At 44.5% G+C, this 21,142-nt stretch overlaps 1 protein-coding gene across 3 annotated transcripts in view; it reads right to left on the bottom strand.

Moving 5' to 3' along the window:
- LOC138785996 (lysine-specific demethylase 4B-like) overlaps positions 1 to 21,142 on the bottom strand; it is a 326,968-nt gene that overhangs the window by 261,012 nt on the left and 44,814 nt on the right. The gene's annotated exons all lie outside the window — the stretch shown is intronic.

Raw genomic sequence — 21,142 nt, 5'->3', positions numbered from 1 at the left:
TTCACCCGTCACTATCAGTTAAGTGAGACTTGAAAATGATTCCCGGCACTTGCAGAATTCAAATGCAATATTTCTATTTATTTCATAACTGGATACAATTCACACACAACACGTTTTGGGTCGCAAGAGAGTGTACAGTCTAGGACGACTGCGGATGACATGATAGGCAACAAGTATTTTATTTGCCGATGGTCCAGCCAGGGGTTTAGCCTGGGGGGGGGGGGGGGGGGCGCGAGTGTGTCTGAGTGGGCCCCCAAACAACGTTACTCATAAGGAACCTCAGCAGGTGACAGGGCTTTCTGAATAATAAAGGATACATTCTTCTACATTACTTATAGTGAATACGATTAAAGAGCAGTGTAAGAGGCTTCTACATTTCACATATAGAACCACAAAAAAATTTACTTTTGTCCTCAGGCTCCTGCTGGTCACTGATTATATATATATATATAAATATAAATACACTCACCGGCCACTTTATCAGGTACACCATGCTAGTAACGGGTTGGACCCCCTTTTGCCTTCAGAACTGCCTCAATTCTTCGTGGCATAGATACAACAAGGTGCTGGAAGCATTCCTCAGAGATTTTGGTCCATATTGACATGATGGCATCACACAGTTGCCGCAGATTTGTCGGCTGCACATCCATGATGCGAATCTCCCGTTCCACCACATCCCAAAGATGCTCTATTGGATTAAGATCTGGTGACTGTGGAGGCCATTGGAGTACAGTGAACTCATTGTCATGTTCAAGAAACCAGTCTGAGATGATTCTAGCTTTATGACATGGCGCATTATCCTGCTGAAAGTAGCCATCAGATGTTGGGTACATTGTGGTCATAAAGGGATGGACATGGTCAGCAACAATACTCAGGTAGGCTGTGGCGTTGCAACGATGCTCAATTGGTACCAAGGGGCCCAAAGAGTGCCAAGAAAATATTCCCCACACCATGACACCACCAGCCTGAACCGTTGATACAAGGCAGGATGGATCCATGCTTTCATGTTGTTGACATCAAATTCTGACCCTACCATCCGAATGTCGCAGCTGAAATCGAGAATCATCAGACCAGGCAACGTTTTTCCAATCTTCTACTGTCCAATTTCGATGAGCTTGTGCAAATTGTAGCCTCAGTTTCCTGTTCTTAGCTGAAAGGAGTGGCACCCGGTGTGGTCTTCTGCTGCTGTAGCCCATCTGCCTCAAAGTTCGACGTACTGTGCGTTCAGAGATGCTCTTCTGCCTACCTTGGTTGTAACGGTTGGCTATTTGAGTCACTGTTGCCTTTCTATCAGCTCGAACCAGTCTGCCCATTCTCCTCTGACCTCTGGCATCAACAAGGCATTTCCGCCCACAGAACTGCCGCTCACTGGATGTTTTTTCTTTTTCGGACCATTCTCTGTAAATCTTAGAGATGGTTGTGCGTGAAAATCCCAGTAGATCAGCAGTTTCTGAAATACTCAGACCAGCCCTTCTGGCACCAACAACCATGCCACGTTCAAAGGCACTCAAATCACTTTTCTTCCCCATACTGATGCTCGGTTTGAACTGCAGGAGATTGTCTTGACCATGTATACATGCCTAAATGCACTGAGTTGCCGCCATGTGATTGGCTGATTAGAAATTAAGTGGTAACGTGCAGTTGGACAGGTGTACCTAATAAAGTGGCCGGTGAGTGTATATATACACACACACACTAGAAAATGTACCCGGGTATAAAGAGTCAGTGTGTTAATTAGATTTGCTCCAAGAGTGCTCAGAAGCCTTTTTTTTATTTAAGGGGAAATCGCCAGGAGCCCTACATACCCCTATATACCTGACAGTTCTGCACTGTTTATGTAAATTTTAGCTTATGCACATTAGAAATAAACTAAAAACGTTAAACATCCTAAATACCTAATAGCCAAACTGAGATGTCATGTGATCAGACTGTATACAGAGCCTGATTATATAAAACATTGGCAGTGTTATATACCGCCTGGTAATTTACAACATTGGCAGTGTTATATACAGAGCCTGGTTATATACAAGATTGGCAGTGTTATATACAGAGCCTGGTTATATACAACTTTGGCAGTGTTATATACAGCCTGGTTATATACATTGGCAGTGTTATACTGAGCCGGTTATATACATTATATATTGTAGACATGTCACTGGAGAAGTGTTTGAGGGGGTGTATATCTCACCTAGGTTGCTACGCAGTGTGAGATAGAAAGTCCAGGATGTATCTGTTGCTCAGCAGTGTTATGCTGCTGAGTTATTTATTATTGCTGGGCCTGGATTTACATGGAATGGCAGGTAGATTTGGTAGTGGGACCTGTCATTCCCTCCCCCCGATCCAGTTTGGGTTTTGGGATCAGGTGTGCTCTGACCCTAATTAGCCTGAGAAGGTAAAAGCTCTGCAGAGCCTGCAGGTGGTTGCTCTCAGCCAGGAGTCATCAGCCTGTGTGTTTGGAGAAAGCTGTGAACACAGCCACTGCTGGAGCTAAAATACACCCTGCGATACCCAGGCAAAAGACGCTGTGTTATATAGTGTCAGATAGGTGAGAGAACCTGTTAGTAAGTGCCCAGATGGGCAAGACCTCTTTGTTTGGTTAATACTGAAAAGCACACTGTTGCTGTATTTCTGTTTGCTGGACTGTTTATGCTACAAATAAACACCAAGCTGCTCTTTTATGAATCCAAGTCTGCTGTGAACTGTGTCCAAACACACCATCCCCCGGGAAGATCCCTACAATATATATACGGCACCTGCTGGTCACTGCTGTGTATATATAAAATGGCCTCTGCTGGTCACTGCTGTGTGTATATATGGCTACTTTCTGCTGGTCAGTTGGTCACTGTTGTATATAGTAGCTCCTGCTGGTCACTGCTATATATATGGCTACCTTATATTGGTCACAGATATATATATATATATATACACACACACACACACATACATACACACACAGACAGCTCCTGCTGGTCATTGCTGAATACATATGGCTACCTCCTGCTGGTCACTTGGTCACTGCTGTGTATATACGGCTCCTGCTGGTCACTTGGTCACTGCTGTATATATGGCTCCTGCTGGTCACTGCTATATATATATGGCTACCTTATATTGGTCACAGCTATATATATATATATATACACATACATACACACACAGCTCCTGCTGGTCACTGCTGAATACATATGGCTACCTCCTGCTGGTCACTTGGTCACTGCTGTGTATATACGGCTCCTGCTGGTCACTTGGTCACTGCTGTATATATGGCTCCTGGTGGTCACCTGGTCACTGCTGTGTGTGTGTATATATATACATACACACACACACACACACACATATATATATATTACATACACACACTGCTCCTGCTGGTCACTACTGTATATATACACGGCTCCTCTTGGTCACTGCTGTATATATATGGCCACCTCCTGCTAGTCACTTGAAAAAGGTGGTGGAGACCACCGAAACGTCGCATCATACCTTCGTTTATTTTTTCCTGTGCTGCACCAATGTTTTTCAACGTTGAAATGAAAGAAACACACAAAGTTATTTTCACCGGAAAAGTCTTAGAGGCGGGAGTGAAAGGTTCTGATTATGGAAGATTTTAGTGTAAGATCATTAGCAGAGCACAGGTAGGATGATAGGTGGAGATGAGGAAAGAGATGTATGGAGGGGCAGAACTGTGGAGAGCTTTATGGGTGAGGGTGAGAAGTTTAACCCCTTGCCTCCGCAGCCTGTTTTGGCCTTAATGACCAGGGCCTATTTTTCAAATCTGACCTGTCTCTTTATGTAGTTATAACTTTGCGGTGCTTCTAACTATTGCGATTATTCTGAGATTGTTTTTTCGTGACATATTCCTCTTTATGTTTGTGGTATACTTTGGTTGATACACTCAGTAGTTTTTTTTTTAAAACACATTTGCGCAAAAATTAGAAAAATTAACAATCCTTTATATTCAAAATTCTCTTTTCCTATGAAAGATAGTCATGTCACATGAACTAATTATTACTGCAACATCTACAACATGTCTGCTTTATGGTGACGTCATTTGGTGAATGTCCTTTTACTTGGTAGGATGTTAGAGGACTTTGAAATTTTGCAGCTATTTTTCAAATTTTCAGGAAAATGTCAAATTCAGATTTTATTAGGGACCAGTTCAGTTCTGAAGTCGATTTGTGGGGCCTGTATGTTACCGCCATAAATCTCTCCACTGTAAAAACTGCACCCCTCAAAGTATTCAAAGGAACATTTCAAAAGTGTATTAACCCTTTACGTGTTTCACAGAGATTTTTTTAGCCATTATATCATGTCACAGAGGACTTGCGGTGCCAAAATATTTGTGTAAGACAAGTTGATGTTTCCATCGCTACCATTCTGGGGGACGTGTGACACCTTGATCAATATTTATTTAATTTTTAATGAGGTGGTACGAATAAAAAACACAATTTAGCAGCTGTTTTTCACCATTTTTTGTACATTTTACTATACCTCACATTTGACATGTTATCTTTATTCGTCAGGTCGGTACGATTACAGTGATATCCATGTTATATAGCTTTTGTTATATTTTATGGCATTTATACTATAAATACTGTTTGTGTCTTGCATATTGTAAAAGCGGTAATAGTTTTCTTTTTTTTGCAAATGGAGTTACGTAGGGGATTTTCTTTTCCGGCATAAGCTGACATATTTAGTGGTACTCCTTTTGGGTACAAAAGTCGGTTTGATAGCTTTTTTTCTATATTTTATAGGGGGTGGAATTAACAAAAAATTGTCATTTTGGCTAGTTTTTTGTTTATTTTTTTTTACAGTGTTGTAATTGATGTAACAGGTTAATAGATGGGGTCATTACGGATGTGGCGATACCAAATATGTGTATCTTATTTATAGGGGATCATTTATAAAGGGGGATGGGGAATGTGTATATTTATTTATTTAATTAATTATTTATTCAATTATTTATTTATGTATTTATTTGTGTGTGCGTGTGTGTGTTTTTACTTTTACTTTTGCAGGTACTTATATAATGCAGTACAGCACCTGATCTGTGCTGTACTGCATTATATAGTGAATGGGCTGTCAGTGTTACACACTGACAGCTCATTCTAGCGATCCAGTCCCTGCACTGTGCAGGGACCTGATCGTCACTAGCCATAGTAACCCAGACGCACCGGGTAGCGTCTGGGTTACTATGGTAACCCGGGGGGAGGCGCAGCTCCGGGATCCGGCTCGCTGGAAGCTCCTAGCGGCGGGGGGGGGGGGGGGGGGGGGGGGGGGGGGTTCTGGAGGCTCCCGGCTGGGGGGAGACTGGAAGCTCAGGGCAGGCAGGGGGGGGGGGGGTCGAAAGCGCCGGCGGGCGGGAGTGCCGTGGCAGGCTGGAGGCACGGGGAGGACGGGGGAAGCGGAGGGAGCTGCATGGGGGGCCTGGGGAGGACATCAGTAGTGGCAGCAGGAGGAGGCAATGTGCCGCAGCCTCCTCCTGCCGCCCGATTGGCGAGGGAGACAGCAGATCTCCCCATAGACGCTGCGGTCACAACGACCGCGGCGCCTATGGGGTTAACTGTCCAGGGGGAAGCACAGCTCCCCTCCGGGCAGTGGCAGCAGGGGAGGCTGTGTGACACAGCCTCCTCCTGCTTCCCGATCTCTGATAGTGACAGTGGGGGGAGGCAGAGAAGGCATGACGTCCAGGGACGTCATGATGCGTTCTGGCACTGCTTTTCATAACGTCCCTGGACGTCATATTGGGGGAAGGGGTTAAACTGAATTCTGTACTTAATGGGTAACCAGTGCAGTAACTGGCACAGGGGGATACAACAGTGTAATGGCTGGAGAGGAAGATGATCCTGGCTGCTGCATTCAGTATAGACTGGAGAGTTTAGAGAAAGGAAGACCAATTAATAGGTTGTCACAATTGTCAAGGAGGCGCCCCGTGGCAACAGGCTAGGGATATCTGGCTATCCCGTGTTTTGAGACTCGCAACCAGGCTCCACGGACTCTTGTTTTGCATATTTAAATTTTGGGGGGCATCAGTGGAGACTCACCAATCTCCTTGAGTTCAGTGATTACTGTCTTGTTGGTTGATTTGTCATTGCCCCAAGTGGCCAGAATCCTGCTCCACACTGACGAGGGGCAAATACCCCGAAACGGCTGTCTGTGAATGGATGCCTGCCTTGGCAAGCCCTAGTCATGTCGCAATACTCGCACCTTTAGTTAGACTTTGACACAAAAGGGGCCACCCTGTTGTTTCCCTATTTATGTTCCAATACTCGCAATGAGAACTGTGAACCTGTGGAACAGTCTACCACAGGATCTGGTCACCACAAAAACAGTAGAGGGCTTCAAAACAGGCCTAGACAAGTTCTTAGACCAAAATAATGTAATGCATATAGAACCTATCATCCCTCCCCCTTTCCTGTATCCATCCCCTGGACATGTGTTTTTTTTCAACTGTATTAACTATGTAACTATGTAACCGAGTGGGAATTAAAGCGTAACTGTCATTTCAGGGTCATTTTTCTGAAAACATTAAATATCAACAGTACAAGCGATTTTAAGAAACTTTGTAATAGGTTTTATTAACCAAAAGAGTTTCCTTCTGTAGTGAAAAAGCAATCTCCCAGCCTCCCCCCTCCCTTCAAAAGAAGCAGGATTTCTGTCTCCATTATGTGGCTATGGAGAGGGGATGGGCTGTTAAGAGTGACTGAGCACTGAGGATTTCTGCAAAGCACAACACCCTGCAATCTTCTCTCAGTAAGTTCATAGATAAGCACTGACCTTTCTGACACCTGAATTTAGCTTTTTAGGTGCTCAGAGTCTGCAAACAGCTGACCTTCATGTCACCTCTTCCTGCTCCCTCAGCCCCTCCCCCCTTCATAGGCTTACAATGGAGAGAGCAGAGCCCGTCTTCACTGGCTTCTCTGTAATGAAGACGTGTTTGCCTGATAATGCACAGATAAGAAGTCGGGGGGGAGGCTGGAATATTGCTTCTTCGGGGGGGAGGCTGGAATATTGCTTCTTGAGTACAGAAGGAGGCTTTTTTGGCTGATGAAACCTATTACAGAGTTTCTTAAAATCGCTTATACTACTGATTTCTGCAATAAAAAAAAAAAAGACAGTTACGCTTTAACCTCTTAAGGACATATGACGTACCCGTACGTCATATGTCCTCATTAGCACTTCAAAGCGGGTCGCGGCGACCCCGCTTTGAAGTGCCGCAGTCCCGGGCGCGGCGTGTAGCCCGGGACCGCCGCTATTAGCGGGCACGGTCTGATCGCCGTGCCCGCTAATAAGCCAATCGGAGGCAGCTGTCAAAGTTGACAGCTGCCTCCGATTACCGGAGGCAACTGTTCCCTGGTGTCTAGTGGGGGAGATCACATCATGGCGCAAAAAAGGACATCTGACACAGCCCCATAGACCAAAGGATAAAAGCGCTATAAGCCTGGGAATGGAGCGATTTTAAGGAACGTATATTTGTTAATGGTTCGAATTTTTTATAGGCCATCAGATACAATATAAGTTATACATGTTATATATCGTTTTAATCGTAAAGACCTGAGGAACATGCATAACAAGTCAGTTTTACCCCAGGGCGAATGGCGTAAAAACACAGTTCCCCCAAATAAAAGAAATGCGTTTTTTTTTTTTTTCAATTTCACCACACTTTGAATTTTTTTCTGGTTTCGTAGTGTACCAAATGCAAAAATTCAGCCTGTCATTGCGAAGTACAATTAGTGACACAAAAAATAAGGGCTCATGTGGGTTTCTAGGTGGAAAAATGCAAGTGCTATGGCCTTTTAAACACAAGGAGGAAAAACCGAAAACGCAAAAACGAAAATGGGCTTCATCCTTAAGGGGTTAAGGGCCATCTAACAGGGTGGTGTGGTGCTCTCCCCATCATGGAGGTGCCCCGTGGCAACAGGCTAAGGATATCTGGCTATTCTTGTGTTTTGAGACTCGCAACCCAGGATCCACGGACTCTTGTTCTGCATATCACAATAGTCAAGATAAGAATAGATCAGGGCGACACTAATAGTCTGAGCTGTGTCAGTAGTAAGAAATGGGCAGATTCTGGAGATGTTTTTGAGATGTAGGAGACAGGAGCGTGCACGAGCTTAAATATAGGAACTATATGATTGATTCGAGTCCAGCATAACCCTCAGACATAGAGCTTGATTCACAGAAGTTACACTAGTACCACAGACAGAGAGAGATGTCAGGTCGAGGTTGGTTTGAGGGAGGGAATACGAGAAGTTCAGTTTTAGTAAGATTAAGTTTGAGAAAGAGAGAGGTCATAATATTGGAGAGAGCAGATAGTCACTGGTGTTTTGTAGGAATGCAGTGGCGATGTCACAGAAAGAGGTGTATAGCTGGGTGTCGTCAGCATAAAGATGTTAGTTAAGGCCAAATCCGCTGATGGTCTGTCCGATGGGGGCTGTATAGAGGGAGAAGAGCAGGGGACCCAGGACTGATCCCTGGGAAACCCCAACAGTAAGAGGTACAGGAGAAGAAGTAGAGCCAGAGAAGGAGCAGTCAGAGAGGCAGCAAAAGAACCAGCAGAAAACAGCGTCCTTGAGGCCAAGAGAGCGGAGCATGGAGAGAAGGAGCTGGTGGTCTATGGTGTCAACCGCTGCTGAGAGGTCCAGGAGAATCAGCGAGTAGTAGTTTCCTTGTGATTTGGCCCTCAGGAGATTGTTTGACACCTTGGTGAGCGGTTTCAGTGGAGTAAAGGGACCAGAAGCCAGACTGTAGGGGGTCAAAAAGAGACTTATATGAAAGATAGTGGGTTAGGTGGGAATTTAGAGATGAAAGATAGACTAGAGACAGGTCAATACTTGGCTGTACATGATGGATCTAGAGAAGGGTTTTTTTTTTTTTTGTTTTTTTTAAGTAATGGGGAATGTTTGAAGGAGGAGGGAAAGATAGCAGAGGAGAGGGAGAGGTTGAAAATTTGAGTGAGGTGAGTAGTGACGGCAAGAGAGAGAGTGAATGGATGAGGAGAGGGGGAATAGGGTCACTAGGGCAGGAAGTAGGACGAGGGTAGCTTGGAGACTTCTTCCTATGCCACTCGATCAGAAGCAGAGTGTGACGTAAAAGTGGGAGAGGGAAAAGGATTTGTGGGACTTTGGGATTGGGAGGTGATGTCAGAGCGGAGTGTGTCAATTTTAGATTGGAAGTAGGAAGCCAGGTCTTCAGCACAAAGGTCAGTGATGGTTGAGTTTCGAGCTTGAGAAGAGAGTTAAAAGGTGTCAAAGACTGGTTATGGATTGTTAGACAGTGAAGAGATGAGGGAGGTGAAATTCGCTTGTTTGGCGAGGTGAAGGGCAGAGTAATACGTTCTGAGTGTGAATTTGAAAGAAATCTGCTCAGGTTATAAATTTCCTCCACAGACATCCCAGAGCATCACCGACGAATGCGAGTTCTCGGTGTGTGCCAGGGCTGCTGGCTTCTGTGATGGGGGAGTGTGGAGAGTAGGGGGAGCTAGAGAGTCTAGGGTCGTTTTCTGAGTGTCATGATAGTGTTTGGCAGCAACGTTTGGGCAGGTGAGTGATGAGTTGGGGATAGTGAGGATTAAACCTTACTCAATCTTCATGACCCAAACCACCCCAGGACACACATTTCTTTTCTGACCTGCTTCAATTCCTATCAACTAAACAGACTTAATCTCCTTCTTTGGTGTGATTTTAAAGTGACTTTTCTGTACCCAGAATCTGCCTCCCCCCCCCCCCCCCAAACCACTTGTGCCATTGTATTGCTGCTTTTAATCCAAGATCTGTACAGGGGCCCAATCAGCAGGTGATGCAGTTATTGTCCTAAAAAAAATATTTTAAACCAGCAGCACTGTGTTTAACTGGTGTGGCCTAGAGGGTCTGTGCCCTTGGCCTGTATCGACTCGCCTTTCTTCCTCCCAGTTGTCCTCATCATTAGAATGCCCCTAGACTGATTTCTCTTATTCATCATGTCTAAATATTGCACATGTTCCTTAAAGGGGATCTCCACATAAAGAAAATTTGTTTTCTATTAAAAGCACATTAAAAAAAAGTTATATAGATGTGTATATACAATGTTATACCATATCTGTACGGTTCTGCCACACTGGTAGCTGTTTGAAATCCAGGAAGTGAAGAAAAATGGCCTCTGTGCTAATTCACATTGTCTCCTGCTCCTTCTGCTCTCCCCTCTTAGGAGAAAAATATTCCATACCTCTGTCTCACATTGTGTGTCTGCTGAGGACAGGCTGATGATGCAGACAGGGGGCAGGGCATGATCTCACAGGACGCCTGGCTGGATCCCCCAATCCCCTGAGTGATTCACTCTCTGACTGGCCAGAAGCAGCTGCTGCACTGATTTCACAGATTGTGCTGCAGAAGTCTGCTGTGAAATTAGGGTTGTGTTCACATTGCAGTACTGCAGGGTATTCACAAAAACTATGCAGTAACACAAGTAAATGATGCTAAATGGCACAGAGGATCATAGCCGGCACTGTCAATCCCACCTGGGAACAAAACACAGTCATAAACAGTATATCCCATGTAAGATAATATCGGATAAACTCCTTATTGTGGGGCTCAACTTAAAAGATAAAAGGTGCTCAACCATAATATGTGCGTGGAAATGAAAAGAAAAAAAAATTAATTCAAAAAGTTTACTTTATTCCAATATCAGCGTTACAGGTAGAGAATACAGTGTGGTGTTACAGGTAGAGAATACAGCGTGCTTAGTGGTGCTACATCTAGAGAATACAGCGTGCTGTTACAGGTAGTAACTGTGTGCTGTGTAGTGTTACAGGTAGTAACTGTGTGCTGTGTGGGTGGGACCACAATGAAATAAGTACTGCAAATAATTCAGCAACACAATGAAACTGCAATGTGTGAACACAGCCTAGATGTTCTGCAACAGATTTGGGTGGGGAATGGGCAGGGTGGAGGACTGTGATGGAACAGTTGAGGGAAAGCATTGTATTCTGGAACCAGTACTGCATTCTGGGAGCTGCTCAACCAGGAAGTACAGAAACACAATACAGAACAACCCCCCCCCCCCAAAAAAAAACAAAAAACAAACAAATGGATTTTTGGTACTTTCAAAACTGGGATAGATAAGCAAGTAGTGCTATATGCTTCAGTAGAAGGTTTTTTTTTTTTTTTTTTTTTTAACCTCTACCTTGAGTTCCCCGTTAACGATCCAACACACGTGCACCGCTTAGACAAGTGATGAATAGGAGAAATTCTTCGAGCAGCGTTCGTAATGATGAGAAAGAAAGGGTAGGCATTGCAGGCCTAGGGCACAAACACTCTGGCCATGTCAGTTTGACACAGCGCTGCACGTTTAAGAGTTTTTTTTCAGGACAATAACTGCATCACCTGCAGAACGGACTCCAGGACAGATCTTGGATTTAAAGAAGGTATTCGATGGTACAAGAGGTTGGGGGGGGGGGGGGGCAAGTTGTGGGTACAGAGTCGCTTTAACCCCTTCAGGACGAGCTTTTTAGTTTTTGCCTCCTCGTGTTTAACTTTTAGAGGACCGGGCCAATTTCAATTTTTTCGTTTTCGTTTTTTCCTCCTTGCACTTGCATTTTTTTCCCCAGGATCCCACAGGAGCCCTTATTTTTTGCGCCACTAATTGTACTTTGCAATGACAGGCTGAATTTTTGCATTAAGTACGCTGCAAAACCAGAATAAATTCAATGTGCAAAACCAGAATAAATTCAATGTGTGGTGAAATAGAAAAAAACATTTTTTTTTGTTATTTTAGGGGGTTTTTGTTTTTACGCCATTTGCCCTGGGGTAAAACAGTCTTGTTATATATGTTCCTCCAGTCATTACGAATACAACGATATGTAACTTGTATAACTATTTTATTTGACCCCTCATATTTTGTGTCACTAATTGTACTTTGCAATGGCAGATTTTTCCATAAAATATGATGCGAAAGCAGGAAAACAATTTGTGCGGTGAAATTAAAAATAAAATGAATTTTGTTTTTTATTTGGGGCGTGCTGACGGAAAGCTGTGTGTGTGAGGGGGTCTTTACGTCATGGTGACGCGGGGGGAGTTCAGAGTGGGGTCCCGGCTATTATCTGCAGCCGGGGAGCGCCTTTATTAGCCGGCACAGGTCCCGTTGCCACGCTGGCTAATTAAGCCTCTAAATGCAGCAGTCAAACCTGACAGCTGTATTAAGAGGCTTTGCTCCGCACGGCCCTGGTGTCTAGTGGGTCGGATCTCCCCCCTGCGATCGCATCGGGGAGGGAGATCCATCCTTCTGCCTGTGCCGGGCCTCAGCGTCGCAATCCTAGCCCGGCAATACATTGCACTGGCTTGCAGCAGGCCAAAGCAATGTATCACCGATGTCACTGATCATTGCTGTGTATATACACAGCATTGATCTCTATGAGAGATCAGTGCTGTGCATACACAAGTCCCCCAGGGGGACTTCTAGTTAATGGAAAGAAAAAAAAAGGGAAAAAAAAAAAAAATCCCCTCCCCTAATAAAAGTCCAAATCGCCCCCCTTTTCCAATTTTATAAATATAAACAAACATATTTGGTATCGCCACGCGCGTAATCGCCGAAATATTAAATTATCACATTCCTGATCTCGCACGGTAAACGCAGTCAGCGCAAAAAAATTCCAAAAGGGCAAAATTGTGCGTTTTTGGTCGCATCAAATCCAGAAAAATGTAATAAAAAGCGATCAAAAAGTCACATATGCGCAATCAAGGTACTGATAAAAAGTACATGTGATGGCGCAAAAAAATGACACCTCAATTAGCCCCATAGACCAAAGGATAAAAGCGCTATAAGCCTGGGAATAGAGCGATTTTAAGGAACATATATTTGTTAACAATGGTTTGAATTTTTTACAAGCAATCACATAATTAACCCCTTCAAGACCAAGCCTATTTGCACCTAAAAGACCAGGCTCATTTTTCAAAATCTGACCTGTCTCACTTTATGCTCTTCTAGCTCAGTGATGCTTTAACGTATGCTAGCGATTCTGAGATTGTTTTTCGTCACATATGGCACTTTATATTAGTGGCAAAATTTGGTCACTACTTTGTGTGTTTTTTGTGAAAAACATCAAAGTATCATGAAAAATTTAAAAAATTAGCATTTTATGAACTTTGAAATTCTCTGCTTCTAAAAAAAAGAAAGTCGTATCACATAAATTAGTTACTAAGTCACATAACCGATATGTCCTCTTTATTCTGGCTTCATTTCATAAACATATTTTACTTTTTTAGGGTGTTACGGGGCTTAGAAATTTATCAGCAAATTACCACATTTTCGTGAAAGTTTCCAAAACTGATTTTTTTTAGGGACCAGTTCTTTTTTTTTAAGTTGATTTAGGAGGTTTGTATACTGGAAACCACCATAAGTGACCCCATTTTGGAAACTAGACACCTTAAAGAATTAATCTAGGGGTATAATGAGCATTTTAACCCTACAGGGGCTGGAGGAATGTATTCACCATTAGGCCGTAAAAAAAATTAAAAATTAAAATTTTCCAATAATATATACGTTTAGATTAACGTTTCTCATTTTCAAAAGGAACATGAGAGAAAAAGCACCCCAAAATTTGTAACGCAGGTTCTCTTGAGTACTACGGTACCCCATATGTGGGTGTAAACCACTTTATGGGCACACAGCGGGGCTCAGAAGGAAGGGAGCGCCAATTAGCTTTTCCATTGCAGATTTTGCTGAAGAAGTTTCCGAGCGCCAGGTGCATTTGCAGAGCCCCTGTAGTGTCAGCAGAGAGAAAAAAAAACCCATAAGTCACACCATTTTGGAAAGTACACCCCTCAAAGAATTCATCTTGGGGTAGGATGAGCATTTTGACCCCACGGATATTAGAGGAAAGTATTCAAAATTAGACAGTTAAAATGAAAAACTCGAATTTTTCCAATATGTTCGTTTAGTTTGAAATTTCTCAATTTCACGAGGAACAAGAGAAAAAAAGTACCCCAAAATTTGTAACGCAGGTTCTCCTGAGTAAAAAGGTACCTCATATGTCGGTATGAACCACTGTATGGGCACACAGCAGGGCTCAGAAGGGAAGGAGCGCCAATTAGCATTTTCAATGCAGATTTTGCTGAAGAAGTTTCTGAGCGCCAGGTGCATTTGTAGTGCCAGCGGAGTAAAATCTCGCCATAAGTCACCCCATTTTGGAAAGTGCACCCCTCAAAGAATTCATCTTGGTGTGTAGTGAGCATTTTGACACCACAGGTATTAGAGGAAAGTATTCAAAATTAAACAGTAAAAATGAAAAACTCGAATTTTTCCAATAATCTGTTCCTTTAGTTTGAAATTTCTCAATTTCACGAGGAACAGGAGAGAAAATTCACCCAAAAATCTATAACGCAGGTTCTCCTGAGTAGAACGGTACCGCATATGTGGGTATAAACCACTGTATGGGCACACAGGAGGGCTCAGTAGGAAAGGAGCGCCAATTAGCATTTTCTGTGCAGATTTTTCTGAAGAAGTTTCTGAGCATCAGGTGCGTTTGCAGAGCCCCTGTAATGTCTACAGAACAGAACCCCCCGAAAAGTCACCCCATTTCGGAAAGTACACCCCTCAAAGAATTCATCTTGGGGTAGGATGAGCATTTTGACACCACAGGTATTAGAGGAAAGTATTCAAAATTAAACAGTAAAAATGAAAAACTCGAATTTTTCCAATATGTTCCTTTAGTTTGAAATTTCTCAATTTCACGAGGAACAGGAGAGAAAATTCACCCCAAAATCTGTAACGCAGGTTCTCCTGAGTACAACGGTACCCCATATGTGGGCATAAACCACTGTATGGGCACGCAGCAGGGCTCAGAAGGGAAGGAGCGCCAATTTGCTGGAGCAAAACTGCAGCTAGCAATAGTTATTAGAATAGCGCAGTTACTAATATAAAATAAAAAAATTTAATTACAGGTAATGTGGGGTGGTTACGGACAGTCTGGGGTGGTTCCGGGTAATCTAGAGGTGGTTACGGGAAGTCTGAGATGGTTACGGGTAATCTGGGCTGGTTACGGGTAATCTGGGGTGGATACAGTCTACATGGGGTGGTTACGGCAACCTGGGGTGAATACGGAGAACCTGGGGTGGATACGGACAATCTGGGGTGGTTACAGACAATCTGGGGTGGTTACAGACAATCTGGGGTGGTTACAGACAATCTGGGGTGGTTACAGACAATCTGGGGTGGTTGCAGGCAACCTGCTGTGGTTACGGATAAACTGAAGTGCCAATAGGTAATCTGAGGTGGGTACCTGTAATCTGGCGTGGTTAAGGGCAATCTGGAGGGGGTCACTGGCAATTTGGGGTGGTTAGAGGCGACGTGCGGTGGTCAGAGGCGACGTGCTGTGGTCAGAGGCGACGTGCTGTGGTCAGAGGCGACGTGCGGTGGTCATAGGCGACGTGCGGTGGTCAGAGGCGACGTGCGGTGGTCAGAGGCGACGTGCCGTGGTCAGAGGCGACGTGCCGTGGTCAGAGGCGACGTGCCGTGGTCAGAGGCGACGTGCCGTGGTCAGAGGCGACGTGCCGTGGTTTCTGTCACTTTAAATTTTCAGAGCTGGCTGGTTGTGGAGCGCATGTGCACTTCATAACCAGCCAGGACGCCGAAGAGGAAGGAGCTCCAGGATCAGGTAATGTATAAGGGGTAGGAGGGGGTGACTGGGGTTAAAGAGTGCCTGGAGCACATGGCAGAAGCGATCAGCGGTATATAGTATATACCGCTGATCGCTTTTACCGGAACCCCACAGGGGGGGTCCCGATGACTGCCCCATGCTCTCCGCTACCTCCAGTGGCAGACAGCATGGGGTTTTCATTCATTTTTACTATTTGATCACTGTGAACAGACATTAGTCTGTTCACAGTGATGGCGGCGGCCACGCCACGGGGAGGGGGGATAGTGATCGGGGCACTAGGGGGGCTGGTCTGGGGTCTGATTTTACTTATTTCATCTCCCCCCACTGTGGATTCAGGGTGGGGGGAGATGAAACACAGTGGCGGCACCGGCCGTTTCGGCGGTCACTAAGGGGTTAATGGGGGGTCAGCTGCGGGATCGCAGCGGACTCTCATTACCCCCAAGGCTGTACACAGATGAGAGCGGGATCGCTATCCCTGCAGCGATCCTGCTCTCATCACAAAGCCCCCTCAAGTCAGGAACGTATATGTACATTTCTACTGCACGGGGCATGTGCAATAGGAAGGTATGTATACAGATTGCTGACGTGAAGGGGATAAGAAAGGTTATACATGTTACATATTGTTGTAATCGTAATGACTTGAGGAACATATATAACAAGTCAGTTTTACCCCAGGGTGAAAAGGCGTAAACACGAAACTCCCTGAAATGAAAACAAATTCCTTTTTTTTTTTTCAATTGGACAGCGCAAATGATTTTTTTCCGGTTTCGCTGCATATTTTATGGTAAAATAAAGTCAGTCATTGCAAAGTACAATTGGTGTCGCAAAAACTAAGGGCTCATGTGGGTCTCTAGATGAAAAAATGCAAGTGCTATGGCCTTTTAAGTGGAAAAAGCGCTTAAGTGGAAAAAGCAAAAGCGCTTAACGAAAATTGGCTTTGATCTTAAGGGGTTAAAAGTCCGTGCCGTGATCCACACTAGAACATGTCATTTTTTCGCAGTGCGGATCGCATTGTGTATCAGGTGAATGGCTGCATTCATTTTAATGGTTACTAAAATTGACCACAGACAATTTTACGGCGCATATGTATGCAGCCTCATAGTACAGGCATTGATAAAATAGATGTAAAATTTGATCGATTTTTTGGGAGAACTTCTGTAGTCTCTGAAGGGAATCCTCGAGATTCCTAATATGGTCAGGTCTACTGCAGCCCCTTCCTAGATTTGCCAGTAGTCTGCTTGATTTCTTTCCAAATTTTTAAAATTCTGCTCTCTTTTGGTGGCTGATATAGTACTCTACTTGATCTAGTGACTCCTCATGTACCTTCTTATATGTCACCCATTTTGATCTATAGACAGATAGAAAGGCAGAATATGCCTGTCTAAGACTAAGGGTAGCTGTTTTTTACGTCACCACTGCTTTTCTTTTTTGACAGAGTGCCTCAGCTGTCTCTCAGTACAAAGTGGCCTATTGTTTATGAGGGCCATGATGAGACTCATAATCTGACCACTACTGTTTCAGTTTAGCTGTAAATCCCTAGTTATTAGAAAGTTGTAAAGGGTATCGCCATAATATATCTAACCCTTTTGGGTACCTGTCAAAGTGACACTAACCAGGACATGGTCAGAAATAATAAGATCATGTATCACCTCTAGAGATGAGCAAGTACTAAAATGATCAGGTTCTTATTATTAGAATCGATTCCTTCCTGACGCTTGGGTACTCGTTTCGAATAACAAACCGCACTGAAGTCAAAGGGAGACATTTTTGCAGGGGACCAAAGCTCCGTACAGGGAAGGTTGCCTGAAAACCTGCAAATTTTTGGGAAAATTTTCATTTTTACATTTTCACGGCACAAATGTGCCCATCATAAAGTGGTCCATATGCTCACTGCACCCCTTGTTAGGTTCCTTGAGGGGTGTAGTTTCCAGAATGGGGTCACTTGTAGGGGGTTTCCAGTGATTTGGCAGCACGAGAGCTCTCTAAATGCGACATGGCGTTTATCATCCATTCTGGCCAAATCCAGCCTCCAAAATCCAAATGGCGCTCCTTACCTTCGGACGCTTGCCCTGCACCCACATGGTGCTTTATGTCCACAAGTGGGGTATTTACGGACTCGGGGGAAACTACTCTACACATTTTCTGTGTTGTTTTCTCTTTTAACCCCTTGCGAAAATGAAAAAAAATCAAGGCTAGACCAACATTATAGTGTAAAAAATGTAATATTTCATTTTCACGCCACATTGTTCCACATTTGTGCCCGTCACCAGTGGGGTCCATATGCTCCCTACACCCCTTGTTACATTCCTTGAGGGGTGTAGTTTCCATAATGGGGTCACTTGTGGGGGGTTTTCACTGGCCCTCAAAATCCATTCTACCCAAATCCATCCCCAAAAAGCTAAATGACGCTCCTTCCCATTGGAGGCTCGTCTTGCAGCCGTATAGCGCCTTAAGTCCACATGTGGGGTATTTCCGTACTCAGGGGTAATTTCTCTACATGTTTTGTTTTGTTTCTTCTCTTTTAACCCCTTTTGCAAATGAGAAATGTCAAGACTAGATCAACGATGTTGTGTAAAAATTACATTTTTTACACTTAAACATTGGCCTAGCCGTGAATTTTTCATTTTCACAAGGGTTTAAAAGAGAAATAAAAACACAAAACGTATAGAGTAGTTGTCCCGAGTACGGAAATAACCCACACGTGGACATAAAGCGCCATGCGGCCGCAAGACGGGCCTCCGAAGGAAAGATGCGCTATTTGGCTTTTAGAGGCTGGATTTGGCTGGAATGGATTTCGAGGGCCATGTTGTATTTACAAGGACCCTATGCTGCCAGTACAGTGGAAAAACCCCACAAGTGACCCCATTCTGGAAACTACACCCCTCAAGGAATCTAACAAGGGGTGCAGTGAGCATATGGACCCCACTGGTGATGGGCACAAATGTGGAACAATGTAACGTGAAAGTGAAAAATTTCGTTTTTTCATTTTCACAGCACAAATGTGCCTGTCATTAAGGGGTCCATATCCTCACTGCACCCCTTGTTAGATTTCTTGAGAGGTGCAGTTTCCAGAATGGGGTCACTTGTGGGGGGTTTCCAGTGTCTTGGCAACACAGGGCCTTTGTAAATGTGACATGGCATTCACCATCCATTCTAGCCAAATGGCGCTCCTTCCCTTCGGAGGCTTACCCTGCACCCACATGGCGCTTTATGTCCACATGTGGGGTATTTCCGTGCTTGCGGGAAATTGCGCTACACAATTCGTGTCTATCTTTTAACCTCTTGTGAAAATGAAAAAATAAAGACTAGATCAATGATTTAGTGTAAATATTTTTATTTTTTTTACACTTAATGTTGGTCTAGCCTTGATTTTTTTTTCATTTTCACAAGGGGTTAAAAAAGAAAAACACAAAACGTGTAGGGTACTTTCCCTTGAGAACGAAAATACCCCACATGTGTGCCATATCCCCGCTGCCCCCCTTGTTAGATTACTTATGGGGTGTAGTTTTCAGAATGGGGTCACATGTGGGGGGTTTCTACTGTCCTGGAAGCACACAAGCTTTGAAAATGCAACATGGCAAGTCTCTAATGGGAATGGTGGCCATGCCTATTTAGTTGGGGAAAAGGGACAATTTTAATTTATTTGGAGCGATTATGCCAATTATTAGTTTATAAGGTTGAAAAGGACAGAAGTCCATCAAATTCAACCTGTGTTGATCCAGAGGAAGGCAAAAAAAACCCTCGTGAGGCAGAAAACAGTAGCCTCATCCAAGGGGAAAAATTCTTTCCCGACTCCATAATGGCGATCAGAATAATCCCTGGATCAACGTGACCCCTGAAATAAGAATAAGGAAAATTTAGATCTCCAATGACGTGTGGTACGCCTTGAAGCAATCCTTTATGCAGAGGCCAGGGTGATCAGGACAGGTGTCACACTGGTAAATGGTGTCCTTCCTGATCCCCCTTTTGTGGCACACTCTGCACTTCTTTTGGGATCTCCCCTTTTTTTCCAGTGTGTGGGACTTCACCTGGAAAATGTTGTCCCTGTACGATACGGGGTCCTTCATATCCAGAAGCGCTGGGGCCCTCTCTATGGCTGCCGAATATCAGGGCTTTGATTACTGCTTCCTGGAAATCAAGGAATTTCCCCGGGTGGCGGGCATATCGGTACAGCACAAAAGCGTTGTACATCGCTGTCTGTACCAGATATACGGCCACCTTTTTACCACGTTCTGGTTTTTCTCGTGGCGTTATACGGCTTGATCTGAGAGATCAACTCCTCCCATATACTGATTGTAGTCAAGAACACATATACTGATTGTAGTCAAGAACACAATCAGGTTTGTTCACCACGTTTGTGGTACCACGTACAGTGACAGGGGTGGTGCTATTCCTGTGAATTGTGGTCAAAATAAGGACATCGCACTTGTCCTTATATTTGACCAACAACATATTTTCACAGGCATAGGCCTTGCTTTCCCCCCTTTGCATCAGTTGTCTAACAGGGTGACTTGGGAGGCCCCTTTGATTTTTTCGGATCGTGCCGCAAGCTACAGTAGCTCGGGCAGCGAGGGACCGAAACAGGGGGATGCTGGTATAAAGGTTAACGTACAGGTGATAACCTTTATCCAGCAGTGGGAAGATCAGTTCCCAAACGATCTTCCCACTAACTTTGAGGATGGGGGGCATTCTGGGGGCTGGATTTGGGTGTCCCTACCCTCATATACTCTAAATCTGTAAGTGTACCCTGAGGTACTCTCAGAGTTTGTTTAGTTTCACGCCATACCGCAATCTTTTATTGGGAAGGTACTGGCGGAAATGGAGTCTTCCTTTGAAGCTCAGGAGGGACTCATCTACTGAGATGTATTTCTCTGGGATATACATCTCAGTAAATTTGGCTGAGAAGTGCTCTATGACCGGCCGTACTTTGTACAGTCGGTCATACGAGGGATCATCTCGCGGGGGGCACCTTGCATTGTCATTGTAATGCAAAAATTTTAGGAGGGCTTCAAATCGAAACCGTGCCATTGCCATACTGTAAAGTGGGGTATTATATATAATATCCCCACTCCAGTAATGCCGAATTGTGGGTTTTTTTACTAGGTCCATGTGCAGCAGGAGCCCCCAAAATTTTGACATTTCGGCTGCATCAACAGGGGTCCACGCCATGGGCCTAGCAAAAGAAGAGGAGGGGTTCTGGGTGATAAATTGGTGCGTGTACAAGTTTGTTTGCGCCACCATCAAATTTACAAGGTCAACAGAGAAATAGAGCTTGAAAAAGTCTATTTCTCTGAGACCTGTGGGGTTAATTTGGATTCCCGCCGTTGCCATAAAGCCAGGAATCCGGGGCTGATGATTTTGGGGGTCTGGGGTCCAGATGGGGTCACCTGTCTGGGGGGCAGGATGGGGTCACCTGTCAGGGGGGCGGGATGGGACGACGTGTCAGGGGGGCCGGATGGGACGACGTGTCAGGGGGGCGGGGGTGGTGTGGGACGACGTGTCTGACGGGCAGCC

This window comes from Dendropsophus ebraccatus, chromosome 3 (genome assembly GCF_027789765.1).
Source record: "Dendropsophus ebraccatus isolate aDenEbr1 chromosome 3, aDenEbr1.pat, whole genome shotgun sequence".
NCBI classification, from domain to species: Eukaryota; Metazoa; Chordata; class Amphibia; order Anura; family Hylidae; genus Dendropsophus; species Dendropsophus ebraccatus.
The sequence above is the reverse complement of the archived record's forward strand: the minus strand, read 5'-3'. Positions and strand labels throughout refer to the sequence as shown.